Source organism: Neoarius graeffei, chromosome 8 (assembly GCF_027579695.1).
Source record: "Neoarius graeffei isolate fNeoGra1 chromosome 8, fNeoGra1.pri, whole genome shotgun sequence".
Lineage (NCBI taxonomy): Eukaryota > Metazoa > Chordata > Actinopteri > Siluriformes > Ariidae > Neoarius > Neoarius graeffei.
The window spans coordinates 31612730-31624703 of NC_083576.1; positions in this window are offsets into that span (position 1 = coordinate 31612730).

Consider the following 11974-nt stretch of genomic DNA (forward strand, 5'->3'; position numbering starts at 1 on the left):
ATGGCCAAGTATAATATTTTTGTCTCATTTTTTTAAGTGGGTTCTCTTTATCTACTTTTAGGACTTGTGTGAAATTCTGATGATGTTTTAGGTCATATTTATGCAGAAATATAAAAAAAATTCTGAAGGGTTCACAAACTTCAAGCATCACTGTAAATACAAATTAAACATGTAGGCCTAGGTATTTTATTTTTGTTCCATGTCTCCCCAATATGTCCCAAGTCTCCCAACAAAATGTCCGTATCACCCCTCAATGTCTCCTGTCTCTCCGAAAAAAAAGAAAAGAAAAAAGTGAAGCCTGAAGGTCATATTTATGCAGAAATATAGAAAATTCTAAAGGGTTCACAGACTTTCAAGAACCACTGTATTATCAAAACTTATACAGTAACATGTCAACTTGTGAATGTGTGAACATATGAACACACAATGCTGATACAGCAATAGAAAAATGTCAGTTTACCCAAAACCCAATGAGACAAAACAATTCCATTCTCAAGAAGGAATGGAAGCTTAATCCTCATGCAGGTACACGCCAACATTTTTATAAAAAAAAAAAGCTTTTAGACAATTTTATATTTGTAAACCACAAGATAAAACCTGAACTGAAAAAAAAAACCATGAAAAAAACATGAACTTTCCCAAATCTCACCATCTGGCAAAAAATATCCTTAAATGTCTTCTCCCCAGAATTTAGGTTCAATGAATAATACTATATAAAGATTTTTTATTTTTTTACTTTTTACTGCACAAAATTCTTGGACATACCCAAGCTTTCAACTCCTTCAGGAGCCTTCCTAAGGGATGGGAAGTGGCATCATTCCTTTGAGCATGCAATGTGAATGCCCAATAAAATTTGTCCCAAACTGCTGGTAGTTGATACCTCTCCTGTCCTTGTTTAGGGAAGGTCTGTAGGTCCTAATCTGAATGGCCTCCTTCACGGCCCGTCTAAGCCAGTCTAGATCTTGATCCAATATCTTGATGTTGTCCAAATCAAATTTGTGTCTCTTACAATGTTTGTGAATGTGTTGGGAGACTTCAGAAGATGTAGAGCTCGGTCTACAATGCTCCATACATCTTGTTTTGAGTGTCTTTTCAGTCTCACCAACATAAGATGCATTACACCATTCCATGACACTTCTTTCACATTTAATTAGATACACCATGCCACAGCATTCACTCGTAGGGGTAGGGTCAAGTCAAGTTTGTTTGTATAGCGCTTTTAACAATAGACATTGTCCCAAAGTAGCTTTACAGAATCTGAATGACCCAAGACATGAGCCAATTTTATCCCTAATCTATACCCAATGAGCAAGCTCGTGGTGATGGTGGCAAGGAAAAACTCCCCCAGATGACACGAGGAAGAAAGCTCGAGAGGAACCAGACCTAAAAGAGAACCCATCCTCACCTGGACAACAACAGACAACATGACTATAACATTAACAGTTTTAACATGAAGTCAGTTTCGTTGATGTTATAACTCTTCATTAATGGAAACTTGAGTGCAAAACTGTTCATGACAACCGCAGTCCCAAAGTTAGCAAGCCAACTGTAGTCCTCAGCTACAAAAGCATTACTGTAAGTGTCCAGAGTGTCTTCCAAGTGTGACTTTCAACTGTCCATATGGGGCCATCCTCCACAGGAGCAATGTAATGAGACTCCAACCAGACATAGGGCATCAAGATGGATCAGGCAGGTCTGAGGAGCAGAAGAGGTCAGCACCTCAATCCCAGGATTGATATGTAACTCAGAGGGACAGATTTTCTTTTTTTTGGGGGGGGGAGAAAAGATAGAAAACACAGGTTGTTAGGTATGCCCAATGTCACCTGAATAAGTAGGTACAGTATACATTTTGTGCTGAGTACAAGCAGGGACTCCGGCAAAACTAACTATGACAGCATAACTAAAAGGAGAGAGCCAGAAGGTAACACAGGCATGAGGGAGCCCCAGGACATAAAGCAGCCAGCCACTACACTGTCAACAAACTTGAGTGACCAAGCGAGTGGGGGACTGACAGCATCCATACATCCCAGTTTACCAAAACATTCTATGTCTGTGAACCCTCCAGATCTACACCTTTACCTCATAAGCACCATTAACAATAGGCTTGACTAAACAGATATGTTTTCAGCCTAGACTTACCAGTAAATGCTGAGACTGTGTCTGATTCCCGAACACTACTTGGAAGGCTGTTCCATAACTATGGGGCTTTGTAAGAAAAGGCTCTGCCCCCTGATGTAGCCTTCACTATACGAGGTACCAGCAGATTGCCTGCACCTTTTGATCTAAGTAGGCGTGGCGGGTCATAGAGGAACAGAAGTTCACTCAGGTACTGTGGTGCGAGACCATTTAGTGCTTTAAAGGTCAATATGTCACAGTCTGGTCTGGTCCGGTCCATCCATGCCTGAGTTTATGGGACTCCCATGTGGGCTCCAGGCCAGATCTGGGCCAGGAATTCAGTCCTGCCTTGCTGAAGGCCATTTTCCCTGAAGCGGCATTCCCACACCTGCTACCACTCCTCTCCCATCAGCCAGGGCCTTTTTAAGAACTGTTTGGAGCCACTCCAGTTGCCAGACTGTCTCCTGTAGACTTTGCTTGCCTCACTACAGCCTTTTGATATTGTGCCTTCTTTATTCCCCCTGCCTGAATTGTTCCTTGTTTTTTCTTGTCTAGTTTTCTGTCCATTTTTTTGCCCCTGTTGTACCTGCCTGTTCTTTTGGATTGTGTTTTCGCTTCCTCTGGCTGAATTTCCCTTGTCCTTGTGCTCTTCAGTTTTTTGTGAAGATTTTTCTGTCCTGTTTTTGTCCCTGACCGTGCCTGCCTGCTCCACTGTGTTTTTGACCTCTTGGCCCGTTCTTTGACCACTGATTTTTTCCTGAGCCCTATTGTAGCTCTGCCCTCTACTTCATTAAAGAAGTCTTTCTCTGAACACTGCCTGCTTTGAGTCTGCTCTTGGGTCCTCACTTCACCTCAGCTTGCCATTTCTGACATCTCATCTCATTATCTCTAGCCGCTTTATCCTGTTCTACAGGGTCGCAGGCAAGCTGGAGCCTATCCCAGCTGACTACGGGCGAAAGGCGGGGTACACCCTAGACAAGTCGCCAGGTCATCACAGGGCTGACACATAGACAGAGACAACCATTCACACTCACATTCACACCTACGGTCAATTTAGAGTCACCAGTTAACCTAACCTGCATGTTTTTGGACTGTGGGGGAAACCGGAGCACCCGGAGGAAACCCATGTGGACACGGGGAGAACATGCAAACTCCACACAGAAAGGCCCTCGCCAGCCACGGGGCTCGAACCCAGACCTTCTTGCTGTGAGGCGACAGCGCTAACCACTACACCACTGTGCCGCCCATTTCTGACATAATAATAGTATTTTATAATCAATACGAAATTTGATTGGGAGCCAATGCAGTGTGGTTAAGACAGGGGTGATGTGGTCATATTTTCTCGTTCTAGTAAGGACTCTTGCTGCTGCATTTTGAACTAACTGGAGCTTGTTTATGCACTTATTGGAACATCCAGACAGTAAGGCATTACAATAATCCAACCTGGAGGTAACGAAAGGATGAGCTAGTTTGTCTGCGTCATGTAGTGGCATTAAATTTCTTATCTTAGCAATATTTCTGAGATGAAAGAAAGCTATCCAGGTAATGTTATCAATGTGAGTTTCAAATGAAAGGGTTTCACCAACAACTGCCATAGGGTATTAGTTGGTTTGAAGTGGACCTGAACCCCATATTCCTTAAACACACGTCACAAGTTTTCCAAAAGGTCTTTCACATAAAGTAAAGTTGTATGGGGGACACAATATTTTATTGGGTATGTTCATTGCATGCTTGAAGGAATGACGTCACTTCCCATCCCTGATGAAGGCTCCTGAAGGAGTTGAAAGCTTGGGTATGTCCAATAATTTTGTGCAGTAAAAAGTTTTTTTTTTTTAAATCTTTGTATGGAATTGATCACTGCATAGATGAAAAATCTTTAATGGAATAATACTATATATGGTAACTGGTAACTGGGTGGCATGTTGGTGCAGTGGTTAGCACTGTTGCCTCACAGCAGGAAGGTTCCAGGTTCAACCCTCAGGGCTGACAGAAACCTTTCTGTCTGGAGTTTGCATGTTTTCCCCATGTCTGTGTGGGTTTCCTCCCACAGTTCAAAGATAGGTAAAAAAAAATACCCAGCCACTGGGGTTGCACAAGCAAGTGCATACTTACTGCCAGTGCCAAGCCTGGATAGATTGGGGAGGGCTGCGTCTGGAAAGTAATCTAGTGTAAAAACCTATGCCAAATTGAATATGTGGAACAGATTCGCTGTGGTGATCCCTAATGGGAGCAGCTGAAAGAAGAAGACTATATATGGTAACTCCAGGCTGCATACTTTAATTCCGAACAAATCCCAAATTCACTAGCATACATTGCACCATAAGTGGAGGTGGATTGCAAAGTAGAAAATACAAGTTTGGGGTGAAAAAAAAATTTAACTGCACAAACTTTGCTGCAGTGTCCAGCTTCATGGCTTCAAAGGAAGTAGGTTACTCTAAGGGGCAGCAAACCTCTAACTAGTCTAACTTTTGATGTAATTTAAAACCTGATTGGTTGAAATTAATTTATGGGAATACAAACTGTCCCAGGTCTCCCCCATCCAAAGTCTCGCTGCTCTCCTCTAAGTTGTATATACAGTATCTTGCAAAAGTATTCATCCACCTTTGGCTTTGTCCTATTTTGCTGCATTATAAGCTGGAATGAACATTTATTTTGGGGGGGTCAGCACCATTTGATTTACACAACATGCTTACCACTTTAAAGGTGCAATTTTTTTATTGTGTCACAAACAATAAAGTCACATATTTAAGATCTGTGTGCAAGCATAATGTCACAGGATCTGTCACATGACGTCCATATAAATCAACCCGTTCTGGAAGGACCCTGACTCTGCAACACTACTAAGCAAGCAACATTAAAACCAAGGAGGACTTCAAACAGGTCAGAGACAAAGTTATGAAGTATAGATCAGGGCTGGGTGATAAAAAACATATCCCAAACTTTGAATATCCCACAGAGCATCATTAAATCCATTATAGCAAAATGGAAAGAATATGTCACCACTACAAACCTGACAAGAGAAGGCTGCCCACCAAAACTCACATACCAGGCAAGGAGGGCATTAATTAGAGATGCAACAAAGACACCAAAGAGAACACTGAAGGAGCTGCAAAGATCCATAGCAGAGATAGGAGTATCTGTCCCTAGAACCACTTTAAGCTGTAAACTCTACAGAGTGGGGTTTTATGGAAGAGTGGCCAGAAAAAAAAGCTATTGCTTAAGAAAACACATTTGGAGTTTGTCCAACAGCATGTGGCAGACTCCCAAAACACATGGAAGAAGATTCACTGGTCAGATGAGATTAAAATTGAACTTTTTGGCCATCATGGTGCAAACCCAACACTTCCCATTACCCTGAAAACACCATTCCTACAGTGAAGTATAGTGGTGGCAGCATCATGCTGTGGGGATGCTTTTCGTCTGCAGAGACAGAAAAACTGGTTAGGACTGAAGGAAAGATGGCACTAAACACAGGGCAATTCTGGAGGAAAACCCGTTTGAGTCAGCTAGAGGTTTGAAATTGGGACAAAAGTTCACATTCCAGCAACAAAATAACCTTAAACATACTACAAAATTTACACTGGAATGGTTTAAAGGGTAACATTCAAATGTCTTGGAATGGCCTAGTCAAAAACCAAACCTCAATCCAATTGAGAATCTGTGGCATAACTTGAAGATTGTTGTACACCAACACAACCCATCTAACTTGAAGGAGTTGGAGCACTTTTGCCTTGAGGAATGGGCAAAAAGCCCAGTGGCTAGATATGCTAAGCTAATAGAGGCATGCCCCAAGAGACTTGCAGCTGTAATTACAGCAAAAGTCAAGTCAAGTTTCAAGTCAAGTCAAGTCAAGTTTATTTGTATAGCGCTTTTAACAATAAACATTGTCGCAAAGCAGCTTTACAGAATTTGAACAACTTAAAATATGAGCTAATTTTATCCCTAATCTATCCCCAACAAGCACGTCTGTGGCAATGGTGGCAAGGAAAAACTCCCTCAGATGACATGAGGAAGAAACCTCGAGAGGAACCAGACTCAAAAGGGAACTCATCCCCATCCGGGCAACAACAGACAACATGACTAACATTAACAGTCCTAACATAAAGTCAGCTTCGTTGATGCTATAAACCCCCCACTGACGGAAACCCGAGCGCAAAACCGTTCACGGCAACCGTAGTCCCAAAGTCAGCAAGTCAACTGCAGTCCTAAAGTTAGCAAGTCAACTACAGTCCCCAGCCACAAAAGCACCACTGCAAGAGTCCAGAGCGTCCTCCAGGCGCGACCCCCAACTGTCCACATGGGGCCACCCTCCACAGGAGTGATGCCAAAAGGTGGCTCTACAGAGTATTGACTTTTTTTTTGGGGGGGGGGGGTGAAAACCTATGCACACTCCAGATTTCAGGGGTTTTTTTTCCATCCTAATTATTGTTTGTGTCACAATAAAAAAAAAAAAACAATTTACACATTGAAAGTGGTAGGCATGTTGTGTAAATCAAATGGTGCTAACCCCCCCAAAATCCACTTTAATTCCAGCAACAAAACAGGACAAACACCAAGGGGAATGAATACTTTTTCAAGACACTGTAAGTAACCTTAATAATTTTTAAGCCAATGTGCTGAAATTTCATTGTGCCTAAGTTGTGACACGGTGGTTACATAGTGTACCCAGGTAGTGTTGCTAGCCTGTAGCTCTAAGGTCACAAAGGTTTCATTCTGACCACTGGTTGCTATCTGTGTGGAGTTTCAACTATTCTCCCCATGCCTGTGTGGGTTTACCTACTTCCCAGTCGTAGGACTGACTACACTAAATCAACCCCTATATGTAGAAGATGCATGTAATGGACTGGTATCCCATCCAGTGTGTATTCCTGCCTTGCACCCAGTGTTCCCAGAATTATAACAGCAAAGGGGGGACCAAGTTCATATTAATGCTCATGGTTATGGAATTGGGTGTTAAAGGACAGAATTTGGGTGTAATTTCCAGGTGTCCACAAACTTTTAGCCACATGTTGTAAATGCATGAAAGACATAGGAATAATGGACCTGGGGTAGCAAGGCTTATTTCAACTGTCACCCATGTCTCCAAGCCCTTTTCAGTTACATTATTAGGACAAAACATATCTGATTAATGTGCTGTTCTATTAATAAACTTTGAATAATTAGCTAATCTTCAGCAAACAAACACTAAACTCTGTTGTTGTTGTTGTTGTTGTTGTTGTTGTTGGTTTTTTTTTTTTCAGATGAAAAGCTGAGTTATTTTGAGTCTCACACAAGACTCATTCTAGCTGTGACAAAACTGTCCCAAAATAGCTGATTAAAACCACCCATTAACTTCCACTGCTCTAATATTGTAGTAAGCTCAACTAAGTGCTCTATATATAGCCTTCACAGAGTGTTTTTGGAGAAGTTCCCAATGTATGACGGCCAGCATGGGTCTGTGTGTGTGTGTGTGTGTGTGTGTGTGTGTGTGTGTGTGTGTGTGTGTGTGTGTGTGTGTGTGTGTCGCAGGGGGCACAGTGACAGAGGGGATGTTGTCCTTGAGCACAGGTCTCATGCAGGCAGAGTTTCTGCACAATGGTGCTGGAAAGCACAGGACATCCTGCTCTCTGCTCACCTTCATCCCCATTCTGAAAACAAAGCCTTCCATCATGGCTGTCCTCTGTGTCTTACAGTTTCATGACATAGTGGGGAAAACTTACCAAAAAGAGAAAGGGCAGTCAGTCAGAGTGTAACTGAATGTAAACAGTTATTTTCAAATTATAATTCAGATTTGCTTTGTTTGATGCAATTATACCAATGTGTAACATTGCCAAAGAATATCATTCTGTATCAGAAATTTACACAGAGGTACCTGAAAATACACAGAACAACTGGTAGTATAACCTCAGCATGTCAGATCACTACTACCAAACCATGATGTTGATGTACACTATATGGCTAAAAGTATGTGAACATCTGACCATCACATCCATGCTTGTTGAACATCGTATTCCAAAGCTATGGCATTAATATAGAGTTGGTCCCCTCTTTGCTGCTATCACAGCCCTCACTCTTCAGAGAAGACTTTCCAATAGTTTGTTTGTTTGTTTGTTTGTTTGTTTGTTTTATGGCTGTGGGGATTTGCCAGTTCAGCCACAAGGGCATTAGTGAGGTTCAGCACTGCTGTCAGGCAAGAAGGCCTGGTGCTCAGTGATCATTCCAGTTCATCCCAAAGGTGTTAAGTGGGTTTGAAGTCAGGGTTCTGTGCAGGCCACTTGAGTTCTTCCACTCCAAACTTAGCAAAAAATGTCTTGCTGTGTGCACTGTGGTATTGTTATTCTGGAACAGGTTTGGGCCTCTTAGTTTCAGTGAGGGGAAATCTTAATGTTAAAGCATGCAAAGACATTCTGTACAGTTGTGTGCCTCTAACTTTGTGGCAGCAGTTTGGGAAAGACCCACATCTGGCTTTGATGGTCAGGTGTCCATATAATTTTGGCCATACAATGTATATATCTGTCAGCTGAAGCAGCATTATTGGTGAACTGGTTATGAATTATTGAATTAATTATCATTGCTTTATTTTAATAGTCTATAGTATATGCTGAATGTATGACTAATTTTGACATGTAATACTTTGGCCATATGTGTAGGCTTGGATGTTTTTTATTCTGGCACTTTGTCACACAGATCCACTTATTATGGCATTTTGCCATAATATAGTCTATTGCAGCTATTCTTCATGCCTATTCTTTTCACTTGGAAAGAACAGACTCTTTCTGAATAAGCACTCTATTGTACATGTTCCCTGGTATAAGAGGATACATGACCTATGAGCACAATACTGTTTTTTTTCTTTCTTATATTAACAAAGAGCACAATAATGACCATTAAAAATGTGTAATATACACATTTAAGGGTGATTAAATTATTGAGGTATTAAAAATGAAACTTTATTGCTATTCCTACTTTAATTGTAAGAAAACATTTAATCTAACATTTAATCTATTGCAAACAATTATATTATTTTTACTCAGTATATTTGGCTGTGTGGGGTTTGGTGCAATGTGGATTGGGTGGCAGTCGAAGGCAGGGGCCTCGATGACCTGATCCCCGGACACAGCGGCTGGCTGTTGGGACATGGAATGTCACTTCGCTGGGGGGGAAGGAGCCTGAGCTTGTGCGGGAGGTTGAGAGGTACCGGCTAGAGATAGTCGGGCTCACCTCCACGCATAGCTTGGGCTCTGGAACCCAGCTCCTCGAGAGGGGCTGGACTTTCCACTTCTCTGGAGTCGCCCGTGGTGAGCGGCGGCGGGCTGGTGTGGGCTTGCTTATAGCTCCCCAGCTCAGCCGCCATGTGTTGGAGTTTACCCCAGTGAACGAGAGGGTCGCCTCTCTGCGCCTTCGGATTGGGGAGAGGGCTCTTGCTGTTGTTTGTGCCTACGGGCCAAATAGCAGTATAGAGTATCCGGCCTTCTTGGAGTCCCTGGGAGAGGTACTGAGGGGTGCTCAGACTGGGGACTCCATTGTGCTACTGGGGGACTTCAATGCTCACGTGGGCGACGACAGTGACACCTGGAGGGGCGTGGTTGGGAGGAACGGCCTCCCCGATCTGAACCCGAGTGGTGTTTTGTTATTGGACTTCTGTGCTAGTCACGGTTTGTCCATAACGAACACCATGTTCGAGCATAGGGGTGTCCATAAGTGCACGTGGCACCAGGACACCTTAGGTCGGAGGTCGATGATCGACTTTGTAGTCGTTTCATCTGATCTCCGGCCCTATGTCTTGGACAGTCGGGTGAAGAGAGGGGCTGAGCTGTCAACTGATCACCACCTGGTGGTGAGTTGGATCCGCTGGCGGAGGAGGAAGCTGGACAGACCTGGCAGGCCTAAACGTATGGTGAGGGTCTGCTGGGAACGTCTGGCCGAGCACTCTGTTGGGGAGGTCTTTAACTCCCACCTCCGGGAGAGCTTTTCCCAGCTTCCGAGGGAGGCGGGGGACATTGAGTCTGAGTGGACCATGTTCTCTACCTCCATTGTGGACGCAGCTGTTCGGAGCTGTGGCCGCAAGGTCTCCGGTGCCTGTCGTGGCGGCAATCCCCGAACCCGGTGGTGGACACCGGAAGTAAGGGATGCCGTCAAGCTGAAGAAGGAGTCCTATCGGGCCATGTTGACCTCCGGGACTCCTGAGTCAGCCGACGGGTATCGGCGGGCCAGGCGTGCTGCAGCTCGGGCAGTTGCGGAGGCAAAAACTTGGAACTGGGAGGAGTTCGGGGAGGCCATGGAGAAGGACTATCGGTCGGCCTTGAAGAAATTCTGGCAAACCGTCCGGCGCCTCAGGAGGGGGAAGCAGTACTCTGCCAACACTGTTTACAGTGCGGGTGGGGAGCTGTTGACCTCGACTGGGGACATTGTCGGGCGGTGGAAGGAATACTTTGAGGATCTCCTCAATCCCACCGTCATGTTTTCCACTGAGGAGACTGAGGCTGATGACTCAGAGGTGGACTCGTCCATTACCCAAGCCAAAGTCACTGAGGTGGTTTGCAAGCTCCTCGGTGGCAAGGCACCGGGGGTGGATGAGATCCGCCCTGAGTATCTCAAGTCTCTGGATGTTGTGGGGCTGTCTTGGTTGACACGCCTCTGCAACATCGCGTGGCGGTCGGGGACAGTGCCTCTGGAGTGGCAGACTGGGGTGGTGGTCCCTCTTTTTAAGAAAGGGGACCGGAGAGTGTGCTCCAATTATAGGGGAATCACACTTCTCAGCCTCCCAGGGAAAGTTTACTCCAGGGTACTGGAGAGGAGAATTCGACCAATAGTCGAACCTCAGATCCAGGAGGAACAATGCGGTTTTCGTCCTGGTCGCGGAACACTGGACCAGCTCTATACCCTTCATAGGGTGCTCGAGGGTTCATAGGAGTTTGCCCAACCAGTCCACATGTGCTTTGTGGATCTGGAGAAGGCATTCAACCGTGTCCCCCGTGGTATTCTGTGGGGGGTGCTTCGGGAGTATGGGGTTCGAGGCTCTTTGCTAAGGGCTGTCCGGTCCCTGTACGAACGGAGCAGGAGTCTGGTTCGCATTGCCGGCAGTAAGTCAGACCTGTTCCCAGTGCATGTTGGACTCCGGCAGGGCAGCCCTTTGTCACCGGTTCTGTTCATAATTTTTATGGACAGAATTTCTAGGCGCAGCCAGGGGCCGGAAGGAATCCTGTTTGGGAACCACAGGATTTCATCTCTGCTTTTTGCGGATGATGTTGTCCTGTTGGCTTCTTCAAACCAGGACCTTCAGCATGCACTGGGGCGGTTTGCAGTCGAGTGTGAAGCGGCTGGGATGAGAATCAGCACCTCTAAGTCCGAGGCCATGGTTCTCGACCGGAAAAGGGTGGCTTGCCCTCTCCAGGTTGGTGGAGAAGTCCTGCCTCAAGTGGAGGAGTTTAAGTATCTCGGGATCTTGTTCACGAGTGAGGGAAGGATGGAGCGTGAGGTCGACAGGCGGATCGGTGCAGCCTCCGCAGTGATGCGGTCGCTTTACCGGTCCGTCATGGTGAAGAAGGAGCTGAGCCAAAAGGCGAAGCTCTCAATTTACCTGTCGAGCTACGTTCCGACTCTCACCTATGGTCATGAGCTTTGGGTAATGACAGAAAGAACAAGATCGCGGATACAAGCGGCTGAAATGAGTTTCCTTCGCAGGGTGGCTGGGCGCTCCCTTAGAGATAGGGTGAGAAGCACAGTCACTCGGGAGGAGCTCGGAGTAGAGCCGCTGCTCCTCCACATCGAGAGGAACCAGCTGAGGTGGCTCGGGCATCTTTTTCGGATGCCTCCTGGACGCCTCCCTGGGGAGGTGTTCCAGGCATGTCCCCCCGGGAGGAGGCCCCGGGGAAGACCC